This window comes from Heliangelus exortis, chromosome 11 (genome assembly GCF_036169615.1).
Source record: "Heliangelus exortis chromosome 11, bHelExo1.hap1, whole genome shotgun sequence".
Taxonomy (NCBI): domain Eukaryota; kingdom Metazoa; phylum Chordata; class Aves; order Apodiformes; family Trochilidae; genus Heliangelus; species Heliangelus exortis.
The window spans coordinates 16,513,215-16,527,155 of NC_092432.1; positions in this window are offsets into that span (position 1 = coordinate 16,513,215).

A 13,941-nucleotide genomic window follows, 5' to 3' on the forward strand; every position below is an offset into this window, starting at 1 on the left:
TAGATAGAATTTGGATACAATCTGTGCATATATTTTGGTAACCTTATAGTGCTATTACTTCCTCAAAGAATTAAGAGTTAAGGTACACAAAAAGATAAGAGACTGTTTCCACCTCAGAGAAGATAAGGTTGTTCCAAGTGAACAACCTTGAAGTTTTGAAAAATAAGATTCAGCTTTATTTTTAGTGGCAGACTTTGGCACAGTGAAAAGCAATATAATTTAATTTTTAATGCTTCATTTTTATACTACTTTTATGGAACTCATCTTCCATGTCTCAATGCTTTTCTGAAGTTAAATATTTTCACAATATAATCTTTTTTACAGTATGAGGTGCTGTGCCTAAGCCTTAAAGAAATCTTTTGCATTTGGGTTGGATTTTTGTACTATTGGGCACCCCAGGTCTGCTAAAAAGAGATATGCTAAAAAAATATGCAGTACTATCATCTCTGACTAGCTTCTATGGACTTAATCACAACACTAGATAAACAAAATCTTTCAAATTCCCTGTCTATATCCAGAGTGGGAAGAGTCTTTTTAGTTATCTTGGTTTTCAGGTCTTTGTTGCTAATGTATTAGGCACAGTCTGCTCTCTTTTTCAAACCTTACTAAACCTAGGTTTTCTTACCTAGTATTCTCCCTCCCAGTTTTATGTGCTGAAGGGGATTTTCTCATAGTTCCTGTAGCAGTTCCTGTTCTATGTCATAGGTCTGTGTGTTACTCAGCTTTTTTTTTTTCCCCTCATCCTAATGTTCACGTGGAGGGGTACCAACTATGCCTGGGTGGAGGTTTCTTGACTGTAAAATGAAGTTGTGTGCTTTCTCACATACCTGGTTAATTAGTCTGTTTGACATGTGCTAGCTGATAGAAAATTTAGCTTGTCTATATGACTTACCTTTTGTGTTACCTACCCAACACTTTCCTTTCCTTATAGGCTTGGATGCATATTACTCATAACTTTGGTTACAATCTGTTGGCTGATGATCAGTAAAAAATGTATTCTGCAAAAACATACAGTTCAGGCTTCTGGTTCTGTTAGCTGTGAACAAAGTAGGCTCAGAACTTTTTGTATTTACTGTAGGCCAAGGGAAAGTGCATTATGTGGAAAGCTGCTATATGCCTCATACATATACTGAAATATGTAACAGTCCTGGAATATGGCATAATTTTAAAATGTTTTTGTCCTTTCAACGTCTATCTGAGGTTGCAAGTACTAACAAACAGCTCTGTAATTTTTACTTTGAGATGAGAACCAAGATGCAGTGAGGTCGACAGACTTGTGTTTTGGTTTGTGGAGTTAATCTGTCCACCGGAAGAGGAAGGTGAATTTGCATTTCTTATGTCCAAGAATAGCATTCTGGGTGTCCTGATCTGCAGTCGTCACTCACTCCCCTCCTCCTGTACCCCTGTACGGTTATAGGGAGCCATAGGGAATCAGAGCCACCTTATTACCAATCGATTTTCCTTCTGTAGAGCAACGGCTGCTCCCTCAGTTTTAAAAGAAATGCCAAATAAATGAGTGAATTATTATATTTTCAGGAAAGCTAGCTTTGACTGCTGTGTTGACATGTTCAACTTAGAGAAGTTTGCTTCCCAGTTGTGTGTCTCCTGCTGTTGCTGAGCTCGGGGACAGAAGAGGCACGGTTAAGTGCTATAGATTTGTGAATTATTTAAGCTGTTGCACCATCTAGTGGTAGCTTCTTAAAAAAGCTGCTAAATCATGTATTAAGATGAAAGCAGGTCACCGATTTAACTTTCACTTTCCAGTTTCAAATGCTTGTGTAATTAAAAGCATGTACTTGTATTAAGGCAAATGTAAAAGCATCATCTTTCCCCTAAGGAAAAGCCTGCCGTTGTGTTCCTTGTTAACAATGTGTTTACACCTTTCTTGTAGGTAATATAACTCTTATTTTTATCTTCTCATGCAGGATGCTCTTGGTTGCAGAAGATTTAGCTTTTCAGAGAAGGAAAAGAAAATTATCTTGTGGTAAAACAAAAATAGTTTACGTGCAAGATAATATTCATTCTCAATGCAAAATGTCAAGCATTCTCTTTAAAGGTATGATTTTTAAGAGAAGCTGAATTAGCATTCTCAAGAGTAAGATTATCCACTGCATAGGAAGAGCAGTGAGAGTGGCATTGCATATTTTTTCATATACAACTGCTGATGTGCCTTACATCTGCTCTGGAGAGATTCCAGTGGACAGTCAGCTCTGAGGAGTTGGTGCATCATCCAACTCCTATCACTCAAGGAATAATGGGTGGAGTTTCTTAAACAAAACAAAACCCACCCTGAATTTCTTGTATTCTTTCAAGTTTTTAGCCTGTGGGATGCACTGGTTTCACACTTTCAAGCTTTTCTCAAGATGCAGAGGAGTGGAAATCTTTTATTTTAAAATTAATGCTACGACTCTCAGGCATGATTCTAGCAGTAGAGACTAAGAATAGCACTAAAAATAGTGAGAGTCATGATAAAATTGTGAGAGCAGGAAGTGTTGCCTCTGAGAGGAGCGGGGAGGAATCTCAAGTTGTATGCTTCCATTAACTTGTCTTCTGAAGTTAAGCTGCGTTTTCTAGGGTGCTACTTGCTCCATTGCTGAAAGATTTATAAAAGCTGTTTACAAACCAACTCCTGGGTGAATGTTCTAAGATAGTTTATAACCATTACAGTAACTTGCTATTTACAATTCATTGTTACAGATCTGACATGCCATTCAGATTATTTCGAATTTCCTGGGAGGCTTTGTTTTTGCAGGCATGCTGAAGCTGTTTGCATGTTGAATTTTTTTTTGGCTAAAATATAGTGGGTGTTAATCTCTGGTTACTGGTAATGATCTGGAGCATGTTAGGAGGATATCTGCCTGCTAGGCTCAATGATATTGTTGAAGTTAATGATTGTACTACTGTGGCTTAGAAAGATGCTGTAGTGTAGTACTCCTGCACAGAGAATACTAGTTCCTTAACAGTTTGGAGAATCAGGTGGGACTCTAGGCCATCACTTTGGATTCTATTGTCTCCAGACAATGTGAGTTCAGCTGGGATGTTTGGAGTGGGAGGCAGTGAAGGGTGAATGTTAAAATTCCCTGTGCGGACTGAGTGGAAATAGGGCAGGAAGATCCTTGCTATGGCTTGTTGGCAAAGTGCAGCCTGCTCAGTGTAAAGTACACGTGGATAAGTAAGGAAAGCAATGGGAAATATACACAGCACAGAGAAGGAAACATCCATGTCTGAAAAATTGGAAAAGCTTGTACAGCAAATCTATCAGAAACATGCAGCTACTTCATGCCAAGAAGGCTGCTGGTTCTAAACTGGAGATGGAAACCTGGTGGAAAGGTGGCCAGCATAAGAGATTTATGATCAGCTAAATCCTTTTTGTGGCATGATCAAAAGAACTAATAACTAATACAAGTAATCCATTTGTCCTGCCAATGTATGGGATAACTAACTGGACATTTGAGCACCATAAGCTGGATGGTCAAAAATGAGTACAAAACCATCAAGGAATAAGCTTGAACAACAGCCATTGCAAGTAATTAAACTGAGGTGCCCACATAGCTGGGCCTGGCACCACCCTCTATGCCTCCCTCTGCATTGGTTGTTGTTTCCATTGTGCATTGCCCTGTGGTTTCTAGTGTTTTCTCTAATCCTCTTACAATAGCAACCAGCAGCAGCGGGGTGTGTGTGAGAAAGTTCCTCTCTCATCTCCAGTGTTGTTACTGAGAGAGCTGTTTTGTCCAGATGGAAAAATAGTAGAAAAGAATGTGGGATTAATCCAGCAGGCATGGGGAAGTTGGACTGCCTGGCCTCAGGTCGATCATAACTGGGATTATAATAATCAAAACAGAGGTAATTGCAGAACAATGGTTAAAAATATCATAGTTGTGATTGAAGTTTACAAGGAGGGAGGAGTAAATTGAACTAAAGTACAGAAATACAGAGGCCAGGGGAACCCCCCAGCGGCTGCCGGGGAAGATTGCAGCAAGGGCTGTCTGTCTGGCAAGGAGGTTCTACTTAAATGCAATATCTGTGCTTGCAGTCTTTTCGTTACCATTATATTATAAAAACTTTACAATCCCTGCCAAGTGTAATGCAAATAAAATGCAGTTACGTCTCACTTTGAAGGAAGGAGTATAAGAAGTTGCTCATAATTCTACAAGACAACATGAAAGATGATAGGGGAACAAATTTTTACAGCCACTTGCTTTGGGAATTTGTTTTACACAGGGAAATAGCAGTTCCACCCCAGTAGTAAACACAGAAATACTTTTCCAGTCATAGTGCATAGAGTCTTCTGCTCCAGATCAAAACCAGGCTTATCATAGCAGCAAAAAATTATCAGAATTTCAGCTTAAAAGTGATTTCTATGTTGTCCATAGGAAGGCAGGTAAACTTCTTCACGATATACATTTGTTGTTAATAAAGCATATTTACAGAATCACAGAGTCATCCAGGTTGGAAAGGACCTCTGAGATCATCAAGTCCAACCCCTAACCCACTACCACTGTGGTTACCAGACCATGGCACTGAGTACCACATCAGTCTCCTTTTAAAAACATCCAGGGATGGAGAATCCATCACCTCCCTGGGCAGCCCATTCCAATGTCTGATTACCCTCTCTGTAAAGAATTTTTTTCCTAATATCTAACCTAAATCTCCCCTGGCAGAGCTTAAGACCATGCCCTCTTGTCTTACTGGTAGCTACTTGAGAGAAGAGACCAACCCCCCACCCCCCTGGCTCCAACCTCCTTTCAAGGAGTTGTAGAGAGTGATGAGGTCTCACCTGAGCCTCCTTTTCTGCAGACTGAACACCCCCAACTCCCTCATCCCTTCCTCACAGGACTTGTGCTCCAGTCCCTTCACAGCCTCCTTGCTCTTCTCTATCCTGTTGCTCTTCTCTATCCTGTTCAATGCATGACTTTTCACATTCTTATTTTGCTGCATTATACTGGGAAGATGTTCCCACTGATATTTTTATGGTCTGTTTTTTATCCAGTTTAACTTGTTACAGTATTTCTTGTGTTCCCTCATTTTGCTCAATGTTTTTGTTGCCTTGGTGATGGTTAAGACAAATGATAGCATTTGATTTATAAAGTTCACAAAAATTTTGACACTGAACTACAATGAGGCCATTATGTCAATAACTATTTTCCTGTTTGCCATGTTTTCATCTTTCATAGCAACTGATCTGACCTTTCTAGACTTTGTAGTGCAGCAGTGTGCTACTGGTAAGGTTTCCAAGGGAGCTTTAGTCTTTTTCTGCAGGTCCATCCTTCTGTTAGTACACAGAGAACTTCTGAAGTAAGTAATAATTGCAGACCTTTCTGCATATCGGAATTAGTTTTGTGGAAATGCTCTTTTTAGTTATGGGTGTTATTTTCCTAGGTGTAGCTGTGTGAAATACAAGCAAGGTCAAAATGAAATCTAACCAATCGCTTTAAAAATCTCCAAGTAATTCACAAGTAAAATGTTACAATTATATTCAGCATTGTTGAATTATGATTAACTTGTATAACCAGATGATTAAATACTGTTCATGATTACCTGTTCATTCCCTCTTGGTACTTATTTGGAATTTAAAATGTTGTTTGGGTGCTTAGGAAAATGAAAAATCTGTTGTACTTCAGAAAATTTTTAGCTGTTGCAGTTTTAAGGCAATTCTTGGAAATAAGACAGTGTCTCTTGCATATTGTGATGTCCATTTTTAGTAAAGTTCAACTTCTAATACAAGTAATGACATTCATCATAAACATCTTTACAGTTCTCTTTGCATTTCTTTGGATGAACTGGAATATTCTAATGTAATTCTTTTTATAGCTTTTTATTTTTAAGTTCCATAATAGCTGTTTAAATAACACTGAAAGAACATTGACTAAATATGTTTGCTGGCTGGTGGCTTTCATGTTCCTGAAATAGTATGACAATGTATTTACAACAGACTGACAGCTGCATAAATTATTTGATGTAGTAACCAAAATTGAAAATTTACTTTCCCAGGCATTTCACTGAAGGGAGCAAAGGAGCTTGGAGTATAAATTCTCTTGAAATTAACTGAGAATTGGTTAGCAAGACTCAGTTCTCAAGCAACCCTGACTTTAAAGCTATGCTACTGAGTGGGTAATGAAAAAAACTAAGATTTAATATAGCCATGTATTTTCTTGTCAAAATGCCCAAGATTGCATATAGTTTTCTTGTCCTTTATGTCTGCCATTTTTAGTGTCACACGTGTGCTTCTACAGCATCTACTAATGATGGCAACCCCATAGCAACACCATCTGTTTATTCAAATGATGTTTCCTCATAAGTGAAAAGTGGTAGCTAAATATAGCTTGACAGTTACCTGACATCTCCAGAGTTTGTGTTTGTTTTTCATTGCAACATAATAAAAAAACCAAACCTGGAATTAATTAGATTGTAAGAATTAATTATATTATAAATAACCTTTTGCAAAACCAAAAAACCCAAAACATTTTCCTGGGAAGAGATGTTGCTCTTATCTCTTTAGTTCACTGATGATCTGGTTGCTGTAGGTGGCTGTATTATATAGATCACTCAGTTAAGGGCTTAAAGTAGAAATTGCTCTGTATTTCTAAATGTCAAAATGCCTAGAGAAACTAGCTTTGTTTTGCTTTTGGAAAACACTTACCATCTGCTGGCATACCATGTACTCAGTTTTCTCCTCTCAGTTTTGTTTGGATGAATGAGAACTGGGTTCTTGTTACCACTGATTTGGGTATTTGTAGGTGTCAGTCCACAGATGTCAAAGAATATCAATAAGCATGAGGATAAATTTTTAGATGCCACTATCTCTAACCTGGAACTGTGCATAGTAGTTGATTTAGCAGGCACTATTAGTCCTTAAAGAAGCACTATAATGTCTAGGAACTATCTTTTGGGTTTTGAGGGGGTTTTGTTGTGTTGTTTTTTGTTTTGTTTTTTTCTTTTAAGACTAGATGCTTTGGAGGCCTGCCTGTATGCTGGAGTTCACATAACTGTGTTCTAGTATCCCAACCTAATGTAAGTTAGAGGCAGCTGCAGATGCTTAATGGAAATGTATAATAGAAATATCTTTTACCTGTCAAAGTTCCAGACTCCACCAAAACACAAGACAAGATAAACTGGTCTGACCTTTAAATAACTAATGAAACCCCAAACTGGTATGGTTATTTTAAATACCATAAAAGACAGAGTAGCCTTAATCATGGCTACATACAAGTCTATTAGTTTTGCTTGAGCAGAAAAGTTAAAAACAAACCCCATGATATCGACACTCGGATCTAAGATTTGAATGTCTATTTTGATTGTGTTTAATGCACAGCTTAAAATGTGAGTGTGGCTGTTCCTCTAATTTCTACAGACTTCAGAATGGTAGGGAAGGAAGCAATAGGAAAGAGGAAACAGGATACTTCCTCCTTAAACTTTAATACTCTGTGGCAAGAAGAGTAGCATTCCGTACAGTTGTTCCTGTCTCTGTGCTTTTTATTAAAGCTCTAGAGAAATTTTAAGTTGTTAAAGTCTGCTATCACAACAGCACAAATGCTGCTAGTGACAGCCAGTGTGGGCTTGTCCTACTTAGTCTTAGCTATATGAGAGAAGGAAAAGGAGCAGACTGTAATGAAACTGTAAAACTTCAGGTCCTCAACATGAAAGGAAAGGAGATTAAAGTGAAATAAGAGATGTGAGTCGTCAAATTGACATGCACCACTGGATTTACCAGTCAGGAAGGGTAGGGTTTTCTGTGAGAAAACCTGGGATATTTTTGGCTATCACTGTCAAGAGTTGTCAGAAGAGTTGGGCTGAGCAAAATGAGACAAAAAGGAAGACTAGTACAGAAGGGAAGTTTAAAAAGCACCATATCTGCTTAATTGCAGCCTACTTAGATATTCATTAACTGCTATTATGAGTCAGTCTTTCTAAGTTTCAGATTTCCATTTTGCAAGGTATAAGATACGGAGCAAAAAGCCCTGTTCTTTAGCTACTTCTTAATATGGCTTTACATTTTGTATCATATATTTCTGCCTCTCATTTAAATAGTATAATACAGTCCTAAGTGCTTGAGAAAAACTTATTGGAGAAATATCACTGGTGTTTGTCCAGGCAGACTCAGTGCTACAGTTGAAGTTGCCATAAGATGGACTCTCTGATCATGCTTTTAAATAAGCAACTATTCATTCATTAGCAGCTCTATTAGAAAATATTAGAACTAGAATTGTATAGACTGGAAAAAAAATCTGAATTTAGTTTTTGACTGAGAAAATGCTTTTCTCCCCCACTGTTCCAATAGTTGATTCTGAAAATTCTGCTCATTTTTTGCTGGTTTTCCATACTTCAATAAGCAAATAAATGAGGGCCTATCCTGGATAATCCAGATGGGTTTAAATTTCAGATAGCACTTTAGCCTGTCCTTGCACATTGTATTGGAAGCTTTCCTCATGAAATAAGGAAAATACCATTTTAGTGTCTTCCTTGGGATAGAGATCTTTCTTCAATCTTCTTTTCTTCAAATGCAGTTGCTCTGGACAGCTGTTGATTGTTCTTTTGCAAAACATGCTTAAGAAGCTAACACAGAGTTCAGTAAAGGTTTACACTGTAAATTCCTTAAAGCTTTTATTTCTTTGGGATAAAACACAATGATTTTTATGCTTAAAAAAAAACCAAACTCTGGGTAACAGAAGTCTCCCTTTATTGAAGGGAAGGAGATGGAGTCTTTATTTTATTTCATGGAGTCCTATGCACATGAAGCAGAGCAGGTCTGTTGATGTACCACAGATGTGGAGGTCTGGAGAAAAACTGTGTGTTTTGGAGCCTCAAATGTAGCTCGTGTGGCATCTGTCAGAATCCTCAGTTGGTTCAGACCAACACTGGCTGTGATCTTTTGGTTCTACAAAATGCAGGAATCATGATCCTTCATGTGAAAATAGTTACAAGCCATGTACCTTTTAAAGTATTTCTCTTCAACACCAGTGTCTCTTTGGTTTCTTATTTGCTATTAATAGGTTCTCTCATAGTGTTTTCAGCTTCACCATCCTTAGAGATGATGCAGGACTCTTCCCCTGCAGGTGAATAGGCAGCTGTTGGCTTGTTAAGGAACAGCATGTGCCTGAAGCAATCCAAACCAGCAGAACACCTTTCTGCTTTTCTTTCTTCTGCTTCATGGAAGCCCTTGATCCTGGCAGAGAGTTCTGATCAGACATTCTCAAAGCTTTTGTGCCTCGGTGAGCATGAAATGTCTTGGACATTGGTGGATACTGAACAAACTCAATTTATGACTGTATGAACTTCCCCCTCAGTTGATTAAATACTTTCTTTCCTCAGCTGCAGTGTTGGCCTAACTACTATTTTGACTTGAGGCATATGGAAATAGTACTGTGAATGTAGAGGTAGCTATGAAATGATGGTCCCCATCCAGTTATCTGCATATGAGTAATTTTCTTCCTAAATTTTTTCCTGTTGGTAGGCAATGCCTTCTGTATATTATACTGTGCAAGGTACCAGTAGCTTAAAAAAACTGGTGGGAACTGTATTTCAAGCTACAGTAAAGGATTTACTAAGGGTTTGAAGGCAGGTCACTGAACAGAAATGACTGACTGGAGACCTGGAGTAATCTGTATTGTTTCTTATACTTTTTAACTCTTGTACACATTTACAAAAGAGGAAATTTAAAATAAAACAAGAATGATACAAACTCTCGTGTCTCTAAACTGCAGCCACCTCTGACAATGAGCATAAACTAAACGCCATTCCTCGTGGCAGAATTCAAGACTGTATTGTGCTTTTCATTAAGTTAGTAGGTTATCCAGCAGGCAGTGCTAGTGGTAGGTAGAAGTATTGGCACCCCTGAGAAGACAGGAGCAAAAAAAATATTTGTCATGTGGAATGTTTAGTGTTTGATTTAAAGTTGGTGAAAATGAGTCTCATTTTTATTGTGGATTTCAGAAAATATTGTAGCGAGCAACAAAAATAGCTTTTGGCTTATTTCTAGAACAGTCTGGGGGTGATGCAGACATGGATCAGCACAGAGCCCGGGAGTTTTCTTCTCCTTCTCACCACTGGGAACATTTAGTTTCTCACAACTCTTGTCCAGAGTGCATGCCTAGGAGCAAAGGTGATCAGAGATGTGCATTGCTGCAGATACATGTCAGAAAGTAACATACATGACAATGGATGGGGGAGGAATAAAAAAAAAACAAAAAAATAAGGTGTGCTGTCCCTGACTATTCTGCATGTGTGTATGTGTGTGTACATATTTTGGTTTAATTGTTTTTCAGGCTTCAAGTCCACATTTTGGCTGCAATTACATGTAAGAACTATAGCTGCTGGCAAATACTTATTTGCCAAAAGAAGCATTTATTTTAAATTAAGTCAGTCTAAACAGGTGTTGACAGGCTGACATCACCAAAAAGAATGTATGTCCAATTACTTTTCATGGAAGTGCTATCTATTTAAGCAAAGTAAGTCTGGATATGTTTCATACAAAAAAACCCCTCTTGAATGATGCAAGAAGCATGTTAGTGGAAAACTATAAAGAGATGAGGTGTGTTTTTCTGTAATAACTCAAGATGTCTCATTTGGACATTCAATGAGGCTGTTTGTTTGAGAGCTTAATCCTGTGGTAGAAGTCAAAGGAAGCTTTTCTTATTTGTTACAGTCAGGATCAAGCATAACCATGTGTCAGTGTCTCTGCACATAGTCACACATATAATTGCCACTCATGTCTTGAAGGTCCTGCCCTGTGACTAAGGGCAGTCCATCTCGCACACCATGTTTTGTGAAATTGCTTTTTTATTCTGTCTCTTTTTATTTGCTTTCCCTCCATAGGTTACTTGCTTTCCTGTTCCACCATCAGCAGAGGGATAAAAATTGATTTTTTTTTTTTTTTTTGGATTAGGACAGTTTGTAGTGGCTACTTGTAGGAAGATCAGATACCGTTTCTGAGGTTAAGCTGAGCTGTTGCAGGAGGAGAAAAACTTGGGTATGTTGCTGTCCCTTTGTCTCTGACTCCAGCATCCTGAGTACATCCTGTGCTTCTCCCAAAAATCTGAGCAGGGAAGACTTGATACATCTGTCCATATTTTCAGATCCCCTAATGCTCTTAGTTGAGTGTCTGCATTATATATATAAGTAAACTACAGGAGTTGTGTGGTATTATCAATAAACATTCTTTCTATCAGCAAAGCTCTGAGAGGACCTAAGCTCTTTGCAAGAAGAGAAAACAGTAAAAATAAACTATTTAATTAGGTCTTCTGTAATAAAAAACAAAGCTGTTTTTCTGGGTTTTTTACCTAGGTAGCACTTCTAGTAAATTCTGTTGGCAAAAGCCACGCTCTTTTCATAGTCTATACATGGTGGGGAGTTCTGCTGGATTTGATTGTATTGGGCAGTGTGGGAAACCAGCCCAGTATAGGGAATACAGCCAGTGCTGTGGAATTTTGAGCTCAAATGTACTCTGGAGTTGCCTTCAGTCAGCATATAGCCTGCTTTTGCTGGAGGAGAAGGGATTAAGAACTGAGAAATATAAGGAAAGCAATAAAGACTAAGGATTTTCCCACTCACTGCTCAGTTTCTGAACTCGCACAGAAAACTGGAGAGTTTAGTAGATAATTTCAGCCTTGAGTAAACCCCCCAGTAAAGACTGGTGTGAGAAAGATCCTGCCTTTTGTGTTTTGATGTGTATTTCAGTGGTGTGTTGAAAAAGTTTTGCCTCCTTTGATATAAAGAACCTCCAGTTTGCTTTTTCTGTCCTTAAATTCTTCCTTTCCTCTTCAGGAGTCAGTAACAGCTCCGTACAGAGCCAAGGGGGAAGGTGCTGTTTGCTAAAGCTCACAAGCTGTCAGGAGCTAAATGCTGCTGTGTTGAGTGTCTGTTAATGCTGAGCAAGTAGTTTGGTGGGGCTTTTTGTTTTTCTTTAATAGCTGAGAGCAGCAGAGGAGTGATAATTTTCTGTTCTCTATTGGTGAGAGGCTTGAAGAAGAATTTAGGTTGTGACAAGGACCCTTCCAGTATCCTGTAACTGTACAGAAAGACAAGCTGATACACCCAAAACATCAGGCTGTGATTGTCAAATAGTAGTTCACATAGCACTGCCTCTCTAGGCAGCAGTTTCTTTTTAGTGATAATTTTTGGTTGTCAGGGTATTTCAGCTTAATGAGATGATAAAAAGGAATGAAACAAAACAAGTAACTGGAGACACACTTTTTCAAATTCAGGAAAAAACCCTAAGTTTTCTGTCAAACGGTGATGAGAGAAGAAAATGGAGGGAACCAGAAAAAAAGTCTCAGTGTTCTTTATTTCCATATCCTTGTACAGGTATTCCTGTTCTAGATAGCAACTGAATGTGGTACAGGACAGCAAGGCAGATGAAGAATGGGTACAGTGTTCTTGCTTTGAAAATGTTTTCTCGTTAGGTGCACACAATTTAATAAAAAAAAAATAAAAATCAATCCATACCCAAGAAAGCTAAACTTGAAAAGAAATACTTCACTGTCACTAAACTGAAAGCAGTAATGCTTGGGTAGAAACAATAGGAGCTACTCCTTCCATTTGGCTACTTTGCCAGTTGGGGTATTTTTTGTTTGGTTGTTGGTTTTTTTGATTTTTAAAATTTTTTATCCAAGAACAACTTGGACATGAATAGTCTCTTGATCACAAATTACTGGATGCTTAATCAACCTATTAGAAAAAAATTAGCCTTTCACCAATGATGCATATTTTATTAAACAGTAAAGCTTTCTCTGGATTTGTCGATTTTTCTTGGATTTGTGGCTTGCTCTTACTTTTCCTGATTCTGTCTGTTATCTACACGTAGACTTTTGATTCAACATTGTGAAATTGGTTATGTAGTAATACCTGGTCTCTTATGTGAGTTACAAATAAGTAGTTTAATGTTGAACATTTGATCTTTTTTTATTGCTTCTCTAGTTACTATAGTGTGCTCTGATCTTGTTTGACAAGCATAATTCATTGGTTTGAATCAAAGTGCTACTATCATTATTATGATTTAACTGTTGTTTACAGAGATTTGTCAAGCTGATACTGGTGTTAAACAGATAAAGATTGTGTTGCCCTAGTATCTATTTGGTGTTGAATGTGGGCGTTTTGTTGTTTGTTTCAGTCTGGTTAATTGTCAACCTTTGATAATCCACTCATTGACTTGTGAACCAGGTTATAGTAAAATCTGAAATAATGAAGAATATATTGCTTGAAGATCCTCAGATTTTGAATCACAGGCTTAAGTTCTCTCTTCTAGTGCTTAAATCATTGTACCCAGGAATCAGTTTTATTGTAGAATAGATTTATTGTATATTAATCAGCCCTTGATTATCATAGTAGGGCTATAAACTTGGTTCTTATTGTATTTTATCATTATTTTATCAGACTGGATAACCTATTAAAACTAAATAATGAAGTTAAAGATGCCCATTTGGACAGGGAAAAAGCTGTTACAACAAAGGTGGTATCACTTTTCTTGTCTTAGATAGAGGGCAGGTAGGACAAGGTATCATAAAGGTGAAATCTCACAAGGGAGCTTAACCAGGATGAGGTTCTTTGGTTCTTTTTTGCTCTTTTTCTCCCGTGTGACAAGGTAAACCAAAATTATTAAATGGGGAAAAATGTATTTAAAATACAGGGGGTTTTCCTATCCTCTTATTTTTTAATAGTAACTGTAAAAGTCAGTACTGTTCATGTGACATGGTACTGTGATATTTCATTACTGTTGCATGCATACAGGTTAGAAATTTAGTCACTAGAGCAGTAACAACCCTGTATAGGACAGGTTTTATTTGCTGTTCTTTAGAAGACTGTTTTAGAAATACCATCCTCTTCCATGCTCCACTGACCCAGTTGTATTACACACCCTGTACCTTCTTGGCTTCTTCTGCTATGCCACATACCTGCAGTGCTTCTAAATGGTCATGTTTTGCCTCTTAAATATGCCATGGATGGTGA